The sequence below is a fragment of the Brassica napus genome, chromosome C8 (genome assembly GCF_020379485.1).
Source record: "Brassica napus cultivar Da-Ae chromosome C8, Da-Ae, whole genome shotgun sequence".
NCBI lineage: Eukaryota > Viridiplantae > Streptophyta > Magnoliopsida > Brassicales > Brassicaceae > Brassica > Brassica napus.
The window spans coordinates 15,364,806-15,383,347 of NC_063451.1; the positions used below are offsets into that span (position 1 = coordinate 15,364,806).

At 29.7% G+C, this 18,542-nt stretch overlaps 1 long non-coding RNA gene across 1 annotated transcript; it reads left to right on the forward strand.

The window, feature by feature from the left end:
- Window positions 1–5,176: 5,176 nt before the first annotated feature.
- Window positions 5,177–6,700, forward strand: LOC125591374. Its single transcript, XR_007327362.1, has 2 exons — window positions 5,177–5,920; window positions 6,339–6,700. It is a non-coding gene; the product is annotated as an uncharacterized LOC125591374 (long non-coding RNA).
- The last annotated feature ends 11,842 nt before the right edge of the window (window positions 6,701–18,542 follow it).

Below are 18,542 nucleotides of genomic sequence, written 5' to 3' on the forward strand. Positions count from 1 at the left end.
TCTTCATTTTCTCCAAATTTAGATTATTATGCTCTCAACGTCCAAGTAGGGTTGAAATTCAAGAAGGAAAATAAAATTTGATGATTAAACAACAACGGTTATAAGAACCTTAGAAGAAGGAAATAAACAACTTTTGGAACAGTTAATGAAGACAAGTGCAGAAAGAATGCACCATTTGGAGATTCAAAAACAAAATTATGCACTTAAAGAACATAAAGAAGAAAATAATTTTTTGTTTTTTGATTTGAATTCTATACAAGATCCACATGTTTGTGCATATATTCAAGCTCAACAACTAAAAGTAATATCAAAACGAAATGATGAACAACAAGATCAACAAGCTCCTTCTCACTCTACTCCGTTTGAACAATACTTCACTGATTTTGAGAGGCTCGGAAGCGATTTACCGTTTGTTAAAACACTTATTTTATGTTATCTTTATTTTTTTTTAAATATTTATGTTTGTTTTGGTATGTTTTTATTAGTTCATGCATTGCGGGAAACCCTTTTTTACCAATATAAAGAATTCTAGAAATATCACTAGACGTTGGTGACCGTATGTATTTTCCGAAAATATATTGATGATTTCTCGACAAATTGTTTTCATACTTTCAATTTCCATTGATTCGCCTATTTTTACATATTCTTATGTGGTATTTACAAGAACACCATATGCTAGCATTCGGAACCCCGCTGTTATTTTTGGAAGAGACGATAATCCAGGTCTACCCATTGTATCTCTCCGTTGTCTGAAGTAATTGTCATAACTTTCAACTGCATCAATAATATGAAGGAATAAAGATTGTGACTTACAATATCTTCTGCGAAACATATTGTCGTTGTAAGTCGGAGTCTTCAAAAAATTATCATTAAATTGTCGAAAATGTGTGTGTTTTTTTATCACGGTAGATGAAAGAACTACTTGGGACTGAACCACCGTGAATAACCAAATTTTCGTATTGATTGAAAAGAGATTGAATGACCAAACTGTTTTTTGGAATATCAAGATGAATGGCTTCTTCTTCGCGGTAGATGTTATTAATGATTTCCATAATTTCAACAGAAGAAGAAGAGGATGATGAACCAAGAAGATTTGCTATTTTGAAAAAAAGCTGACATTCATTTTGTGAAAGAATTTTTAGGGGAAAATGGAGTTGTGGTGCTTACTATTATATATGGTAGTATTTGTAGAATTTTAATTGCATTTTTAATAGTGCTTTAAATAGATTTATTTAATTTTGACTGACTTTTCATGGTATAGAAACTATGTTGTAAAAAATCCAAAAACTTACGTTAGTGGTGAAGACATTTTGACTGACTTTCATGTCATAGAAACCATGTATTGTAAAACGTTTTGACTGGCTTTAACTTTGAAGGATTTTGACATTTACATTGTAAAGAAGGCACATTTTGAAAAACAAAAAAAAAATTAAGAAAATTTTAATGTTTGCATAACATAGAAAAGTAATTTTTGACCTTCGAATGACATAGAAATCATAATTTTAAAATCAAACTAAGTTTATTCACAATTGATTACAAAGAAAAAAATTATTTTGACCTTTGCATGCCTTTGCATGGCATAGAAATCACATCTTGAAAACCAACATAATTTATTCATGTATTGGAAATCAAACAATTTTAATTATATGCATCTGTAAATATTGGTGGTTTCTTTCATCATATAAAATATTTTAAAATATTTACACTCTATTATTATATAAGTGTCTATTAGTTCCTTTGGATATTCTCAAGGAGAATATAAAATCATATGTAAAGATTAGATGGAAATTATCATTGAATAGTTGAAAAGGTGTGCTTTCTCGATGACAGTAGATGAAGATTCCCTGGGGCTGAACCACCATGAATAACCAAATTTTCTTATTGATTGAGAATGTATTGAATGACCTAATTATCGTTTGACATATCAAGATATATGGCTTCTTCTTTGTGGTCGTTCTTATATATGATCTCCATATCTTTATCATTATCGGAAGAAGATGAACCAATATGATTTGCTATTCTTACAAAAAATAATTCCTTTTGAGAAAGAATATTTAGGGGAAACAATATGGAATTGTGGTGCTTAATATTATTTATGGTGCTATTAATAGAATTTTAGTTACATCTTTAATAGGGCTTTAAAATAAGTTTATTTAATTTGACTGATATTTCATGGCATATAAAACTTGTTTTGAAAAATCCAAAAATCTTAAGTTAATAGGTAAGACATTTTGATTGACTTTGCATGGCATAGAAACCATGTATTGTAAGACGTTTTGACTCACTGTGAGTTTGAATATAGTTTGACCTTTGCATGGTAAACAAATCACGTTTTGAAAAAAAAAACTATCAAAATTTATTCATAAACTTTATTTTTTGCATGGCATATAAAAAGATCTTTTAACCTTTGCATGGCATAGAAATCACATTTTGAAAACCAAAATAATTTATTTACATATTTTAAAATCAATAAATTTTAAATTATATATGTATCTATAAATATTGGTGGCTTCTTTCATCATATAAAATATTTTAAAATATTTACACTCTAGTAATAAGTGTCTATTCATTCTTCTGTATATTCTCAAGAAGAATATAAACTTGTATGTCAAGTTTTAGATAGAAATTTGTCGAGATCCAATTAAAGGTCCATAGCAATTATATGATATTTTCTGGTCTCGTGTGATGGTGAAAAAGAAGAAGAAGACTTGGTGTGAGCGTAATGTACAATCTCTAATTCAAATTATTGAGAAAGCAACGAAAAATTGCATGCATGCATCAGACAATGAGAATATCAACGTCCTAGTGGTGCTTCGAATAATGATATTGTTAGTACTATATAATTTATAAATGTATTATAATTTTTCAAATTATTAATTTTTATTTTTAACTATGTGCAGTTTGATCAAGCCAAAATGATGTTAAATGAAGATCCACAATTCAAAATGGGTGGAAAATTTGATCATGTGTAACTTTGTTAGATAGTGCCACCTTTCTTTATGATCACTAGGATCTGACCCGCGCTTAAAAAAATAAATTTTGGTTGAAATATTTTTGTTTATAGAAAATGTAGTTTACTTACAGAATTTTTGTTTTATGTATATGTATATGTAAGGAATACATAATGTAATTATGTATATGTTTTCAGCTGAGATGTGATTAATATATTTTAGTTCATAATTTTCAAAGATGAATTATATTAGATTTGTTAAGAGTATAATATGCAAGTAAATGAAATTATGAATATGTTGATTATATATGATTTGGCAGAATGGTTATTTTTGGAGGTCTAGTAAATAATTTTTAATGAAGAATATAACTATGCCAAATATATATTTATGATTCTCTATTTATTTATATGTTTTAGGTATTTTTCATTTAAAAAGTTGTTAGGGTATGCAATGTTCTCTAAAACATAAGATCTTGGTAGTGTTATTCATTATTTAAGGATGATATATATTGTATTATGGATGTTGTGGCAATTTCTAAAAGAAAAATTTAGAAGATGATATATTTTGTTAGTGTAATTAAATTCTTAACCCATTTCAAATTTACGAATCTTAAGTTTATTTAATAATTTTTCATGATAGCGTATGACCTTTTATTAATACCTATACCTAAAATAAAATAGCTAGTATAATTTATCTGAATAAAACATTGCAGCACATCCACATACCAAATTGAAAGTAGTGACTATAACCATGCATTTTTAAAATGTGAACAAAATTATTAGCATAAAAATTATAAAAATTATATGTTAATTTACGTGAATGACACATTTATGTATATGAGATCATATCTTTCGAAGAGAATGTAAATATATTTTCTTAGATTGGAGATTAAAAAATATATATGATTAGAAAATAAGTAAAATAAATGATATTATTATATCTGTATATTAGATTTTCTTTTGTTAAATACGGATTTAGTGTTGAGATATTGTTAGGATAATTAATTTAGGATAATGAAAACATATATTTAATAAATTTCATAAGAGATGGTCCAATTTAAAAAATCATACATTAAAAAGGTTGTGAATTATATTTTAATAGATAAGATGTTATTAATACTCTGACATAAATATCTACATGTTTTTCTTCATTTTCTCCAAATTTAGATAATGATGACGAGATTATTAAGTGAACTTCTTCTCGCCGTCCAAGTGCGGTGAAAATTAAAAAATGAAAAGAATACTTTGTGGTCATTTATAAGAACTTTAGAAAAAGGAAATACAAAATTCTTGAAACAATTAAAGAAGACAAGTCCATAAAGAATGCACCACTTGGAGATTCATAAAAAAAAAATTATACAGTGAAAAAAACATAAAGCAAAAAACAAAGTTTTGTTTTGTGAGTTGAATTCTGTTCAAGGTCCAAATGTCTGTGTATATATTCTAGCTCCACAGCACAAATAATATCAAAGCGAAATACTGAACCACGAGAGCAACAAACTCCTTCTCAATCTAAGATGATAAATATATATATATATATATATATATATATATACTTTAAATAATCTATTTAATTTTAATATATTCAAATTAGTAACCATCTTAAAATTTATAAACAAGTGAAACAAAAAATTAAATTATTACGATTTAGTTTTTATGAATATTTATATATGTGGCCGAGTTTTTAAAATATTCTTTTTATTATATTGGCTAATGCAACTCTAATTTTAACAATTAGTTTTCTATTTCTTCATAAAATAATATATATTAAATTATGCATACTGTTATAAAATAGATAAATAAATAAATATATATATATAGAACTAGTAAGATGAATCGAACTAAATATAATTATGATTTTAGTATATTTAAAACTAAATTAAATTATGAATCAGTTCGAAAATAGATAAAATTTATTATAGAAAAAAAATAAATAGCAAACACATCTAAATTCTTATAGAGAAATTGTTAGAAATACCACAAGTTAATTTCTACTTGTAAAAAATACCACCAATCAAAAAATATACTAACATTTGTGTTTAGGCATTAGTGATTATTGTTTAGGTTTTAGTATGAAATGATTGGGGTTGATTTTATAAATGTTCTATAAATATTTAAAAAATTAGCTTAGTGTTATTTTATCATAAATTTAGGGTATTTGTGAAAATAGTCATTTATTAATGGTAAATTTGAAAAGTGGTATCAAACTTGTGGTAGAATTGAAATTTCCCTATTCTTATACATGAAATCACATATTTAGTTATGATAAAAAAAAAATTAAATTAACACCACATTTTATTTATTTTCATACATATAGATCTATGAAAGAAAATTTATCAAAAATATAAACGACTTATTAACTAATTATAATTGATTTATTTTATTAATATTTTATATTAGTGTATGAACATGGAAGAATTGCTTAGTAATCTATTACAATAAAGTTGGTTTTCTCACTTCTCATACTGCCACCTAAGCGAAGGGACTTCTAAAACGTGACACGTGTCTCTTTGCTTTTCCAACTTCAAAATTTGATCTTTGCCGTATGGGCTGCTAACTACACATATGATATTCAAACTTGAAGCCCAGTTTATCTTCCAGATCTCTATTTGTAGGAGGTCGTTTTTGGGCTTTACAAATCTTAAGCGTATGGGCTTAATAAAATAATACCGTGAAGCCCAACACCAACCCTACGCTCAAATCATCGTCTTCTTCCTCTTGCCGTCATTTCCATTTTCCCTTTTCACAAAATTTTTGTTGTAACATCTCCATAAAAGTTTCTTCTTTTAAGTCCCTACTAAAATCTTAACCCCACTTACCCCCACTACGCCGTATTTAATACACCTCGACGTTTTTCTGCATGATTTGCAATCACACTCCTATAAATAGTCATGCCTCTCTGGGGTATTCTTATCACTACACCAAGAATATAGACTCATTGAGTTACGAAGCGAGGAAGATACTGACTATGTAAGTCATAGTCCTTCGCTTCTTTGAAAGAGTTTTAGACTTTTTTTTCTTGTTGGCTCAAATGGTAATGTCTTTTCTGAAGGCAATTAAAATTATTAACATGAATAAGCTTCATCGAAAACCTATACGTATAAAAAAGGTATCATCTTTGTTATATCTTTCGTTATTAAATTCATGCGTTTTCTCATCTCGAGACACAAGCCATGGCACCACGTAGCAATGAGTTTGTTAGACCTGGATGAAAATTCTAATGTTTAAGCCACAAGCCATGGCACACAGGATTCAACGATAGCTATGTCTGCATATTTAACCTTGTAATGGCTTCATCATCCTCATACTTTGTGGTCTATTTTTGAGTATGATAGCTGAATAGTTTTGACCAAATTTGGAATCATAATTTGTTCTTATGTCATTGTAGATAAAGCAGCAGTACTAAAGCACTTAGTTCACCTGTAGGAGACATCAAATTGGCCTATGCATTTCCCGACGCTTATAAGCTCGTCGTGGAACGAAAATCTTGTGAAATGGAAACTTTCGGGGAGAGGTGAGGCGCCCATCATGAGCAAGAAGAGGGTTCGGAGCAAATATTTATTCTACTGAGCATCTATATCTACACATACAAATATACATGTTTGGTCTCCATAAGTTAATATGTAAAATATGGAGAAGATGATGATGGATGATATAAACACAAGTTAGAATCATGAGATAAGGTTTTTAAAGTGAAAAAATATAGTCTATTTATGTTGTTGTAATAAAAAGTAACTTTTTCTACTTTAACCCTTTTAAATATGCTATATATTCTACTGATATGCCAATTTAGTATTAATATACATAGATTTCACAGTGTGATTTCTGCTATATGTTTTTTTGTCAGTATTTTTGCTATACCTTTTTAAAGAAAATACCATTGTCCTACCATCATAATTGTAGGATTTCTAATAAAAGTAAAATCATTCTTCTACCATGATAGCCACTTCGCAACTTTTATACTATGTGTACATAATAAACATCCTATCTTTAATGATACTCAAACATTTAATACCTAAAAATCTGATTTTTTTTTAAAAATATCTTAATTTATCTGATGCACAAATTGTTAATGAAGCACCAAAGTTCAGATGTAAGATTGGTAACCATAAACCAATTCAGCTAGGGAGGTATACAATGGGGGTGATTGGTTGGGTTGTATCTCCCTGCTTTAGCTTTATTTCATTTTAAATAACTAAACTTTAACAATTATGTTGTACATTATTTTTAAAAATTAAAGTCTACATCAAATTTCTATTAACTTTTACCTATCATGCTTTAGCTTTATTTTTTAAGCTACATCAGAAAAATAAAATAAAATTTATTCTTTTGAATTTTAGGCAGAAAACCTTCATCCTCTTTTATAGGCTGTAGAATCTGTGAAATAAAAATAATTATCTATAATATAAAAGAAATAAAATAATCATAATAAAAACATTTATAACTATTTTAATTTAATTTTGGGTGTTTTAAATTTACTGAATTATTTTTATAACATAAATATTATTTGAATATCACATTTTTAATAATAGTAAACTTTGGTAATTATTAAAAAATATTAATATAAATTATTTTAATTAATAAAGTAATATATTTCATATATACATCACGTAGTTTACATATTTAATTTTAAAATATATACAGCCTATACCTTACAGCTACAACAAATTTAACTAAAGTAAAAGTCTTTGCAGCAAAATCTACAGCAACAACTTTACATCTACAACTGATTTACCTACAGCTAAAGTTTTACAGCTAAATTTTTACAGCCACAGTCGAACCAATCACCACCATTATCTTTATATTTCTTCTTTACTTACTATCCAAATCTCCTTTGCTCATAAGAGTTTATATGGATCTTGATAGGACTTATGAGTTACGATCATAGCGCCTTATGGAGAAGTTGGGCATGGTTAAATATAGTGTGCAAGAGCTTGCTAAATATACCCATCATTTCAGATTTTTAAACAAAAGCTTTCTTAATATGTTTCTTTCATTAATTTTGTTTGAAAAGGGTTCCTCGAATCTGTGTCCTATTGGTTTTAGAGATTTGGATCAACTTTTGGTTGCTCATTGCTTCAGGGTCATTTAGCTTTGAGTTGGCTCATCTTTTTGTTTCTTTGGGATCTAAAATATCGGTAAAAATATGTTTGTTACAGAAGCAATAAAAGTTTGGTCCGCTATATATATATTTACAAATGCACTTACAAATTTATAATGGCGGTTTTTGTTAGATGTGCCAGGATTTTATGTTTTACATGTGCATTGTTTTAGATATTTAATGCATCAGAAATATTGTCGGTTTGTTTACTTTTTTCCCCTAAAATACTCACAGACATCTTCATCGCTCTTTTGTTTAGTTTATAGCTTAATCCATAACTGTTCATATATGAGTGAGACAATTTAGTTTCTTACTGAAAACTACAATTATGGAAAGAAATAGACTGAACTGTGTATTTGTGATGAGAGGAAGTTTGCAACTAAGTAAGACCATCTCCAATGTTTTACTTTATTTTAGAGTAGTTTTTACTCTAAAATAAAGTAAGGTTTATCTCCAATGGTTTACTCTATATTTAACTCTAAAAATAAATATTCTTAAATATATTCTTTTTTATTTTATGATTAATACCTTTTGCTTACAAAATTTACAAATTGATCCTTTATATTTTATTTTTCACAAAGTTCTTATAAACTATATATTTATATCAAACATTTATTATCTTAAAAATTACATTACATTATATTAAAACATAATACATTTAACTTAAGCATCACCATTAGTTATCTTTCCCACAAATGATCTATTAACGAATTTCGAAACGCAAAATTAGATTCTTTATCTTTGATTTTTCTAATCCGACCAAACGAGCAGGAAGACTATAGAATCTCGATCTCAAGAACAAAGTAAATAACTCAAACTCAATCTCTTTATTAATCTTACAATCCTTAAGAAAACTCTCTCAAAAACTTAAGCTCTCAACTCACGCAACTTACAATGTGAGATATCAAATTAAGTCCCACATTGGAGAATTAGACAAAGAGTGTCTAATATATAAAGATATGTCCAACTCTAATTAGTACGAAGCCTTTTGGAAAGGAAACCAAAAGTAAATCCATGCGGACTTGCCAATTAGGCCCAAAGTGGACAATATCGTACTAATAGGATAATAAAGAGTTGGACACGGGCTTTCGCAATCCCAACAAAGACCATATGCTAACATCCGAAATGAGGCCGTTACTTTTTGCAAAGATGATAATCCAACCATGCCCGCTGCATTTCTTTTTATGTGAAGTAGTTGTCATAACTTTCAACGGCTTCGATTATACGAAGGAATAGAGGACGCGACATACGATCTCCTACGAAACATAACATCATTGTACATTGGCATCTCCGAAAAGTAATTAATCGTTGAACAATCTATACCTTGGTGATAAAAAACATCGGTTATCAATACCTTAAAAGAAGGAAATACTGAATTCTTTGAACAACTAAAGAAAACAAGAGCACAACGAGAATACCACTTGGAGATTCAAAACAAGAATTATGCTTTGAATGAGCTGGAGGAAGAAAACAAATATTTATTTTGTGACTTGAATTCAGTGCAAGGTCCAGAAGTTCGTGCATATTTTCAAGAGGAACGAACACGAATTTTGCACACAAAAAAAGACGTGGCCAACAACATGAACAAGAAGCTACTCCTTCATCTACCTCATTTGAACAATACTTTAACAATCTTGGTGGATCTGGAGGCAATTTACCAGAATATTAAATCACAATTATCTATGATTTTAATTTTATGTTATGTTTCTTATTTCTAATTTTAGTATTTGTTTTCTTTGACTAATTTTATAAAATTATTTTTAATTTTAATGCTTGTTTTCTTTGGCTAATAATAATAAGTTTCAAACGTTTGTATATTGTCTTGAAGAGAATTATGTGATGTTTGTATAATTAAATTACATAAATAGTTACAAAATGAAAAGATTAAAAAATTAAACGGACTAAAGTATAAATAAAAAGTTTCAAATAGAGTTAGTTACTCCAAATATAGAGTAAGAAATAGAGTTACACTATTTTAAAGTGAGATATAGAGTGGGGTTGGAGAAGATTTTACTCTATAATAGAGTTTGGTGTAGAAAATAGAGTGGGGTTGAAGATACCCTAAGGCGAGGCAATTTTTGGATATTTTGAGTTGATTATTACTGCCGTGTGACTAAATTTACATTAGATATGATCTAAAGCCAGAAGGATCAACTCAATTTGCGCAAGGGTGTGTAGTGATATCAATTTTAAAGCATTATTTTGGCTTGATTTTATTTTTAGTAAATAATTTATTACTCTGCGGAATGTCGCTTTAGGTGTTTGTATTGGCAAGGAACAAACATTCATAAAGTTGTTACATGAACAATGTTATAAAGGGTTACCAGAAAAATGTGGGAAATTACCAAAAAAATAACACATTTATAATAGAGAGAATTGAGTAAATATACTCACCTGAAGACAAAATTAGAGACTTACCTATGAAAAGATGTAATGGAAAATTACTCTACCTCTTATGTCTTGAAATGCCAAAACTGCCCTTATCTCTTTCTTCTTCATTAATTTTTTTCTGCATCTCAATTCAATAAGAACTTTCACTCTATTCTTTTAAATGGGAGATCTTCCAAAGAAATTCATCACTCTTATACTTTTCTAATTTTCATTCACTCTTATCTCTTTCGCGACGTTTACCCCATAGAAGCTCGCAACGTTTACTCCGACGTTTACCCCTTGCAATGATTTTCACTCTTACAATCTCTTCCTTAAATCCACCTCCACCAATCTCATCTATGAATCTCTCACTCGCCAGCTATTATATTTTCAGCTTTAATCCTCAAGTTAACACTTCTCAATATCACCTCTGTCAATGTCATTGAAGAAGATAATGATTTATTAATATAAAAATAGATAACTTAATTGTTAGCGGTTAATGATCATGTTAGCTGAATAAAGAATCAGTAACAATTATTTAAAAAATAGGTAACAATTGGGAGACCATTAACAAAGATATTTATTAATATTAAAAGAATCAATACTTTACTTAATTATGAATATTTATTTTTTGGTATCAAATCATATATCAGCTACAAAAGCACATATCAGGTAACAATCCACGTATCGACTAACATATCAAATAACAATTCATGCATCAACTAACAAACTATGTACCAAAAAATGTATCAGGTAACAAATCATGTATCGATTACTAGACCATGTATCAGTTAATGAAAACTATTTTGTAACATCTAATTAATCATTTATCAAATAGCCACAATCTATTTGTAACAGTCAACAATCCATGTATCAATTAATAAATCAGGTATCAGCTAATGATAACTATTTTATAAAATTTTATCGATCATTTATCAGTTAGTCGCCATCTATTTGTAACAGCTAACACAAATATGTATCTTAAATGACCATATAGAATTGAGAATCTCTTAAAAAATAAATAATATTGGGTAAGTAATAAAATACCGACGAACGTATATGTTATCTAAAGAAGAAACTTCATGAACTCTTAATCCACCACCTCCATCACCGCTTGAGTCATGGTTGACGAACTCGTCAAACCTTACCCAGTGAGTTACCCAACCACGTTGGAACAAGACCACAACACATATTTTTGGGATTGGAAACTTAAAGCATGTTGTGATTCAAAATTGAAACCAATGGTATTGGTGGGAGATGATGAGATGACGAACTCGTCAAGATTAGCAAGTTACTCGACCACTTCAGTAAAAGAGCACAACACATAATTTTTGTTGGGATTGGAAGCTTATAAAAGCTGGTTATGATTCGAAATTTGGAAACTATGGTATTGGTGGGAGATAATAAGATTAACATTATGGGTGTCAATGGAATCAGAGTAAAAAAAATAGAAATTTGTGATGAATAATGGAGGAGCTGAAGATACACGGTGAATTAGAAGAGGATTTGAAGAATTTGAATTTAATTAATGATTGGGTAAAGAGAAAATGCACGAGAGTTGAAGAGATTATAACATAGAAAAGAGAGAGATCTAGGGAGATAAGGGTAGTATGGTCATAAAAATGTTATAAAAAAAAGAGAATTGCCTAATTAGTGATGCTTCTGTGTGCATAGACACCAATTTCTTTTTATAATACCACTTTTCATGTTTACACTAATCACTTTTACGTTTACTTTTAAAGAGAGAAAAAGACATTTATAACCATAAGATTAATTAATCTAGACTTAAAGTTTAGAATTGAGGGGCGATGTAGGATTTTTGGAATGTCAAAATTAGAATTCTAATAAATATATAAATAAATAACCAACAAATTTTAAAAAAATTTAAAAAACTTTTAAAATTTTTTAAAAACAGTTTCAATTTTTTCGAATTTAAAAAAGAAATTATGAAAAAAGTTAGAAAAAAAATCAAAAAAATGTTTATAAAAAATTTTAATTTAAAAAGTATAACACAAAAAAAACTTATTTTTTTTTATATTTTTTTATTTAAATAATTATTTATTATATATATATATATATATATATATATAAAGGATATAAGAGTCTTTTACCTCTTAATGAATAATATATTTTTTGAAAATGTATTTTTAGTGGTGGTAAACATGAATAATTGTACTAACAAAGTGGTAAACATGAAAATTTCTCAAAAAATGTTATAAACAAAATGTAGAAGAAAAAAAAAGAAGAAGAGAGAGCTTAAAAAAATAGTAAGAAACAAAATCATGGAACTCCAACCAATGGATCACAGTAATACAACATCAAATATTTTCAAAACTACCACAAATTCATCAAACCAAATTATACATAATGTTGCACAAATATCAAATAACCCGCGCGAAGCGCGGACATACCACTAGTAACTAGTAAGTAATAATATAATTAATAGCATTAGAAAAGGGTCTAAGACTAGTCCTATAAAAGAAACTCTACAATCGATAGAACATGGAACCACCGCACATTCTAGTAGATTTAAACTTCGAGCTATCCTCAGTGACATCTCTGCTCAGATTCAAATCAGTCTCAAAAAGATGTAACTAGACAGTTGAAACTCATTATCTTATACGTCAGCAATTACAAGATACTGATTTCCTTCTTGTTGATGATAATTGAATTATCTTCAGAACTAGGAGAAGTCTCTTTGATTCGATCCCTAGCCTTGACCTTCAGTCGGCTGAGCTAGAGTTTGCAATTGAGACCATCTTTGATGATTTTTCTTCAAGTTGTGATGGTCTCATGTGCATATGTGATATATATATATATATATATATGTGTGTGTGTGTGTGTGGCCAATCCAAGCATTAGATGGTATCGACAAGTGCATGTCCCTTAAGTGAGGATTCAAGCACTCTTTCCAAAGTACAAACATAACCTACGGCAAAGATGTATTAACATGTCGGGACTAGCCTTAGAAGGTGGTCCTACTTGTGAAGTTTTTGATTTTGACATCAATTCTTGGAGGCATGTAGAGTCTCCTCCATACAAGATTATTGATGATAAATATGATCCTACTTACGTAGATGGATCACTTTATTGGTTCATCTGTGAGGAAAATACCAAAAGAAAAGTATTATCTTTTTATTGTCACACAAAGATTTTTCTAGTGATATCAGAGTTTCTAGCAATATGATGTATACATACATGTGCAATCTGAATAATCATTTGTGTATATCACAAGGGAATGGCTTAAGAAAAGACATATGGTTACTAGATCATCTGAACAAGACATGGGAGAAAGCATATACAATATATCATTTTTCTTTATCTTCTGAAGTGGACGTTCCAATCAGGGTAGCTCCCCCCTCTTGCAATTATTAAGAAGAAGAACTCTTGCTTTTTTTTTGAATGTGAAGTCCAAAAACTCATGGTTTATGATCTTGAAAAGCGATAACATTCTTTATCTTTAGAAGCCAAATCTGTGATATGGGTTCAGCCTTATTTTGCTAGCTTAATCTTGATTATATAATTATGTTTAATTATTGAGTTCTATTAATGTAATTTCAGAGAATGGCAGTAGTTTGCCTCTAGTTTAAATGTTCTTTCCTTCTAGTCTACTTTAAAATTGAATGATGCAAGTTGTAGACAGGACATGCTTTTTTTCTACGATGTAATCATGTAAATGTTATACGATTTAACAATATATATATTGAATTATCATGAAATGCTTTGTCAAATCACATATTCTTCTATAAGCAAACGTAATCGAGCAAACAATATTCGACCGAGGTTTCAAGTCATCACCATGGTTCGGTTTGAGATGTTTTTTCCATGCAAGTAGTCTTGAAGATTAATGATCTCGTTGAAATCAACCAAGGAAGAGGATGTCTACTTTGTTTGAAGAGTAGTATATATAATTATCTATCCTAGTATTTTTTTTGACTCATTTAAAAAGACCACCCTTAATGATGGCCTAACTCGTAAATCATTTGTTTTCCGCTGAATTTTTGTTTGTTTCATAGAAACACATTTTCCATATTTTCAAATATGGGCAAAGCACATTGAACGTTATACCGTAGGATCTTGGTGGGTCTATTTCGGGTTTATAAATAAGTGTTAGGGTTGAAAAAAATATAAGTTTTAGGGTAAAGAGGCTAGGATTTTCGGTGATACCAGAGGCAATCTTCAGTTCTAACATCCCCACCGTTCCAATGGCTTCTCTGTAAGGTTTCTTGAGTGATGTCAGGCCTCACAAGTGAGACGATCCACACTCCTTGCATGGCTGCTTGGTTTAGGATCTCGGCTCCACTGATCTGTTCGGTTTGCCACTCTGCACTTGTATCTCAGCTCCTCCGATCTGCTCCGTTTCAGTATCTCCATCATCTTCGCACCACCAACGGTCCAACGCCTCTCTCCTGTTTTGTCAGCCGTCCCCTAACAAATTTGTCTGATATACTTAGTTTGTCTTTGAGATCAATTGTTATTCTTATGTATAGACAAGTTTATCATCAATTAGACAATTATTGGCTCTAGGGATGAGACAGAAAGTGCATTTTGGTTTTGAGATTAGAGCATGGGAAGATCTATGGATTCCATCAATTCCTGCGAGGCTAGCTGGCCCAATATTCAGTTGTTCATCCAAGGATGGAAATGAGTGACTTTATTCATAATGAGCCTAAATAGTGGGATGTAGAACTTGGAGAGTCTAGTTTTACTGGAAGATATACCACTTATTCGGAGTTTGGCTGTAAGTCAATTCACTCAAGATGATAAGTTTTGTTGGAGTTATGCATTCCTTACTATTCCTAAATTTTTTTACCATTTATAAGTAATAGTTTTTCCTTTGCATTCCTTCTCATTCCTTTTATTTTAGAGGAATATAGAACAAATTTGTTCCTCCCTAAAATTGATAAAGAATCATTTTCCTTTTCATTCCTCTAAATTTATTCCTCTGCATTTTTCCCCTACTCATTCCTAATGTTCCTATAATGGTCACCAGTTAGACCCAAAGAGTAGTCATTATACTGTAAAATCGGGATATTGGGTGGATATGAATATTCTAAACCACAAACCTGAGGTCATGGTAACTGAACCTAGCATCACTAAGCTTCAAACTTTTCTTGAAAAAGTAGTGCTTCTAAGAAGATATGTCATCTTATATGGTAGATCATAACATGATATTTAACGGTAACGGAGAATCTGACATGTCGTTATATGCGATGTGATAAAAATTGTTCTCGGTGTGGGGGTATAGATGAATATGTAATCATGTGATTTTCGAGTGTCTCCCAGCTTTGGAAACTTGGGCATAATCATCTAAGCCTTCTTGCACATCTATTTTTCTTATTTCTAGCGTTTACACCAACTTGGACTATCTGTTCTAGCGGAAAAACGATATTGAACAACCAGAACTGTATCCTTATTCATGGGTAATCTAGTATCTACATAAAGCTCGATACAATTATTTAGAGGAATCACAAGAAATCCTCTAGAGCTAGTAAGCCACGTGGAGGGTGAATGTCAAGTGTGGTAAGCAAAATGTAAAGGACACAGCAGAGATGCAATCACTACATCATCCAATCCAATGACAACTCAAACCTTAATCTTGTTGAACATTTTTTTGGTGGATGGGGACTGTTGAATCACAATTCAGTGAATGTGAATGTGTTTGGAAAGATTCTTCAGGACATGACCAACTTTTGAAAATAAGGAATCAAAGGAGGCCTTGGCATATCTACATACAGAGTTGGAAACACTTTCTTGGGGTATAGAAATAATCTTACAATACTCAATATGTCATTATTTTTTGAAAGAATTGCAAAGACATGATTTCAATGATCCAAGAACCAACATCATGGCCAACCTTTTTAAAGGAATTGAAGGAGTTAGATATAATAAAATAAAGATTTCAAATTTTTTGTATTCCTTATATATTAAAAGATAAGCATTTGTAATAAATGTGTTCACACACTAATTGACAAATGACAGCTTTACAATCATTAAAAAATGAATGCTGACATGACAACCTCACAATTATTTAAAAAAATAATGTGTTAACACACTAATTTTCTTAACTCTAGCGAATACAATTTAATGTAATCACACAATAATTTTTTTTTATCAAATCATTTTAAGTTCTTGCATTTTTAACCTTTGTATTAGTGAATTGAAGTTATCTTCGTGCTACTATTGAATAATACCATTGTTGAAGAAAAAAATTACAAAATAATCAAAATTCGCATCAACTAAAATATTGGAATGAAAATGTTTTTTAGAAATTGAAAGTTTTGTACCTTGTTGTACTTGGCCATTGTTGAGGTTTTTTTTACACGAAGGCAGCAAATAATTGTGATTGGTTATGAATTAAGGAAACTGAGGTGAAAAACACCACACACAAAGTCAGATCTTTAGTTTAGCCAAATATTGATTTTCTTTACAGAATTTTCATTTCATACCAAAAATTTGAAATATAATCAAATTGCTCGAAAAAATCAGAATCGTAAAAGCTTTAAAAGAAAAGAAAATTCGCGAAATCGATTGAAAAATAGAATTCAAGTGTTGGGTGAACATATCACATTATTTTTGACGCAAATGCTAACCCTCTTTTCATCCATTGTATCGTGTTTTATTATATTTACCAAGATTTTTTATAAGAAAGTGCATGTTATTGGTTATAGACTACGTCAATTTTGCAATATACCAACGATATTGACACGACGTCCAACCATTTTTATTGGTATTCTTAATGTATGGTCAAATAATTATGTATGTAAAATAAGCCCAAAAATATATGCTTTACATTTATTTTATTTTGCTTTATAATAATATAAGAGATTAATTCTAGGAAAAGTATCTAGATCCGAAGAAAAGAACCAAACTTGATTTCAAACTAATACTAAACACAACTTAAAACTGATTAAGTACTCATATGGATCTAAAATATTAATATTTGATCCAAACTGAAATATTTTGGTTAACGAAAATATTTAAATCACAATTATATACTTGAATATATATAAATTATTTTTAATTTTATGCCTATTAGATATTCAAAAATATGAAAATATCTAAAAAGTATCAAAGTACTCACAAGTAAATATCTAAAAAACAATATTCAAAATACTGAAAATATATACTTGTTCTCCATCCAACTATTTAATTTGAACTAATTTTTATGTGAATTTAAGTATTTAGTTTTACATTATTCAAATTTTCATGTTTTATATTATTTTTATTTTTGGATTTTGAGGACTTAAGCATATTTGCATTTTTGTTAAAAACATAATTAAAATGGGTACCCAAACTTGAATCCGAACCGAACCCGCAATGATTCAAACCAAATCCAAAAAAAAATCAAACCGAAATTTGTAAATGTCCTAATTAGATTTAAATTTCTAACTCTAAAAAACCAAAATTCGAATAGATCAGTTGAATCCGAATGGATATCTCAATGTCAATCTCTAGAAAAAGCTATACGACAAATCCCTAAATACAACGTAAAATAAATAATCTGATCAATTGTTTCACTCTGCACACAGTGCGGATCGCTACCTAATTGTCTACTCCTCGAATGCAAAAGCGGAGTGCAAAATCTTTAGCAAACATTATATGTGTGTTTCACGTAGATTTGTTTTCTGTTGGTTGTTATATTCCATTTTTATTCTGTTATATTTCATTCATGCACTTCCTTTTCAAGTGGTCTATCTTTTGTCAGGTCCGGCCCATGCCCCAAGCAATGTAAGCAATGGTTTAGAGCTCAAAAAAAGTTTTTGAGGTTTTTAAGCTGAAGAAAAAAAAAACTGGGGTTTCTAGCTCTTGTGGTAAAGGGCTCACGGCTGTTAGTTCCGCCACCTGAGTTCGAAACCCGGCCATTTGGGAATTTACATGCGGACCCCCCAGCGCCCGAGACCGAAGACCGTTCACGGTGAGCCACATGGTGACGCCCTGGCAGCGTCCTTGCTCGCTTCGGTCTCTAGTCTGTACCACCACGGTGGGGCCAGGACACTCAGTTATCAAAAAAAAGAAAAAAAAAACCATATACTCGGAAAAACTGTTTATTTGGATTGCACTTGATGATGATCTGATTGGGAATCATTTAAGCAACCAATTTTTTTAAGAGCACTTAAA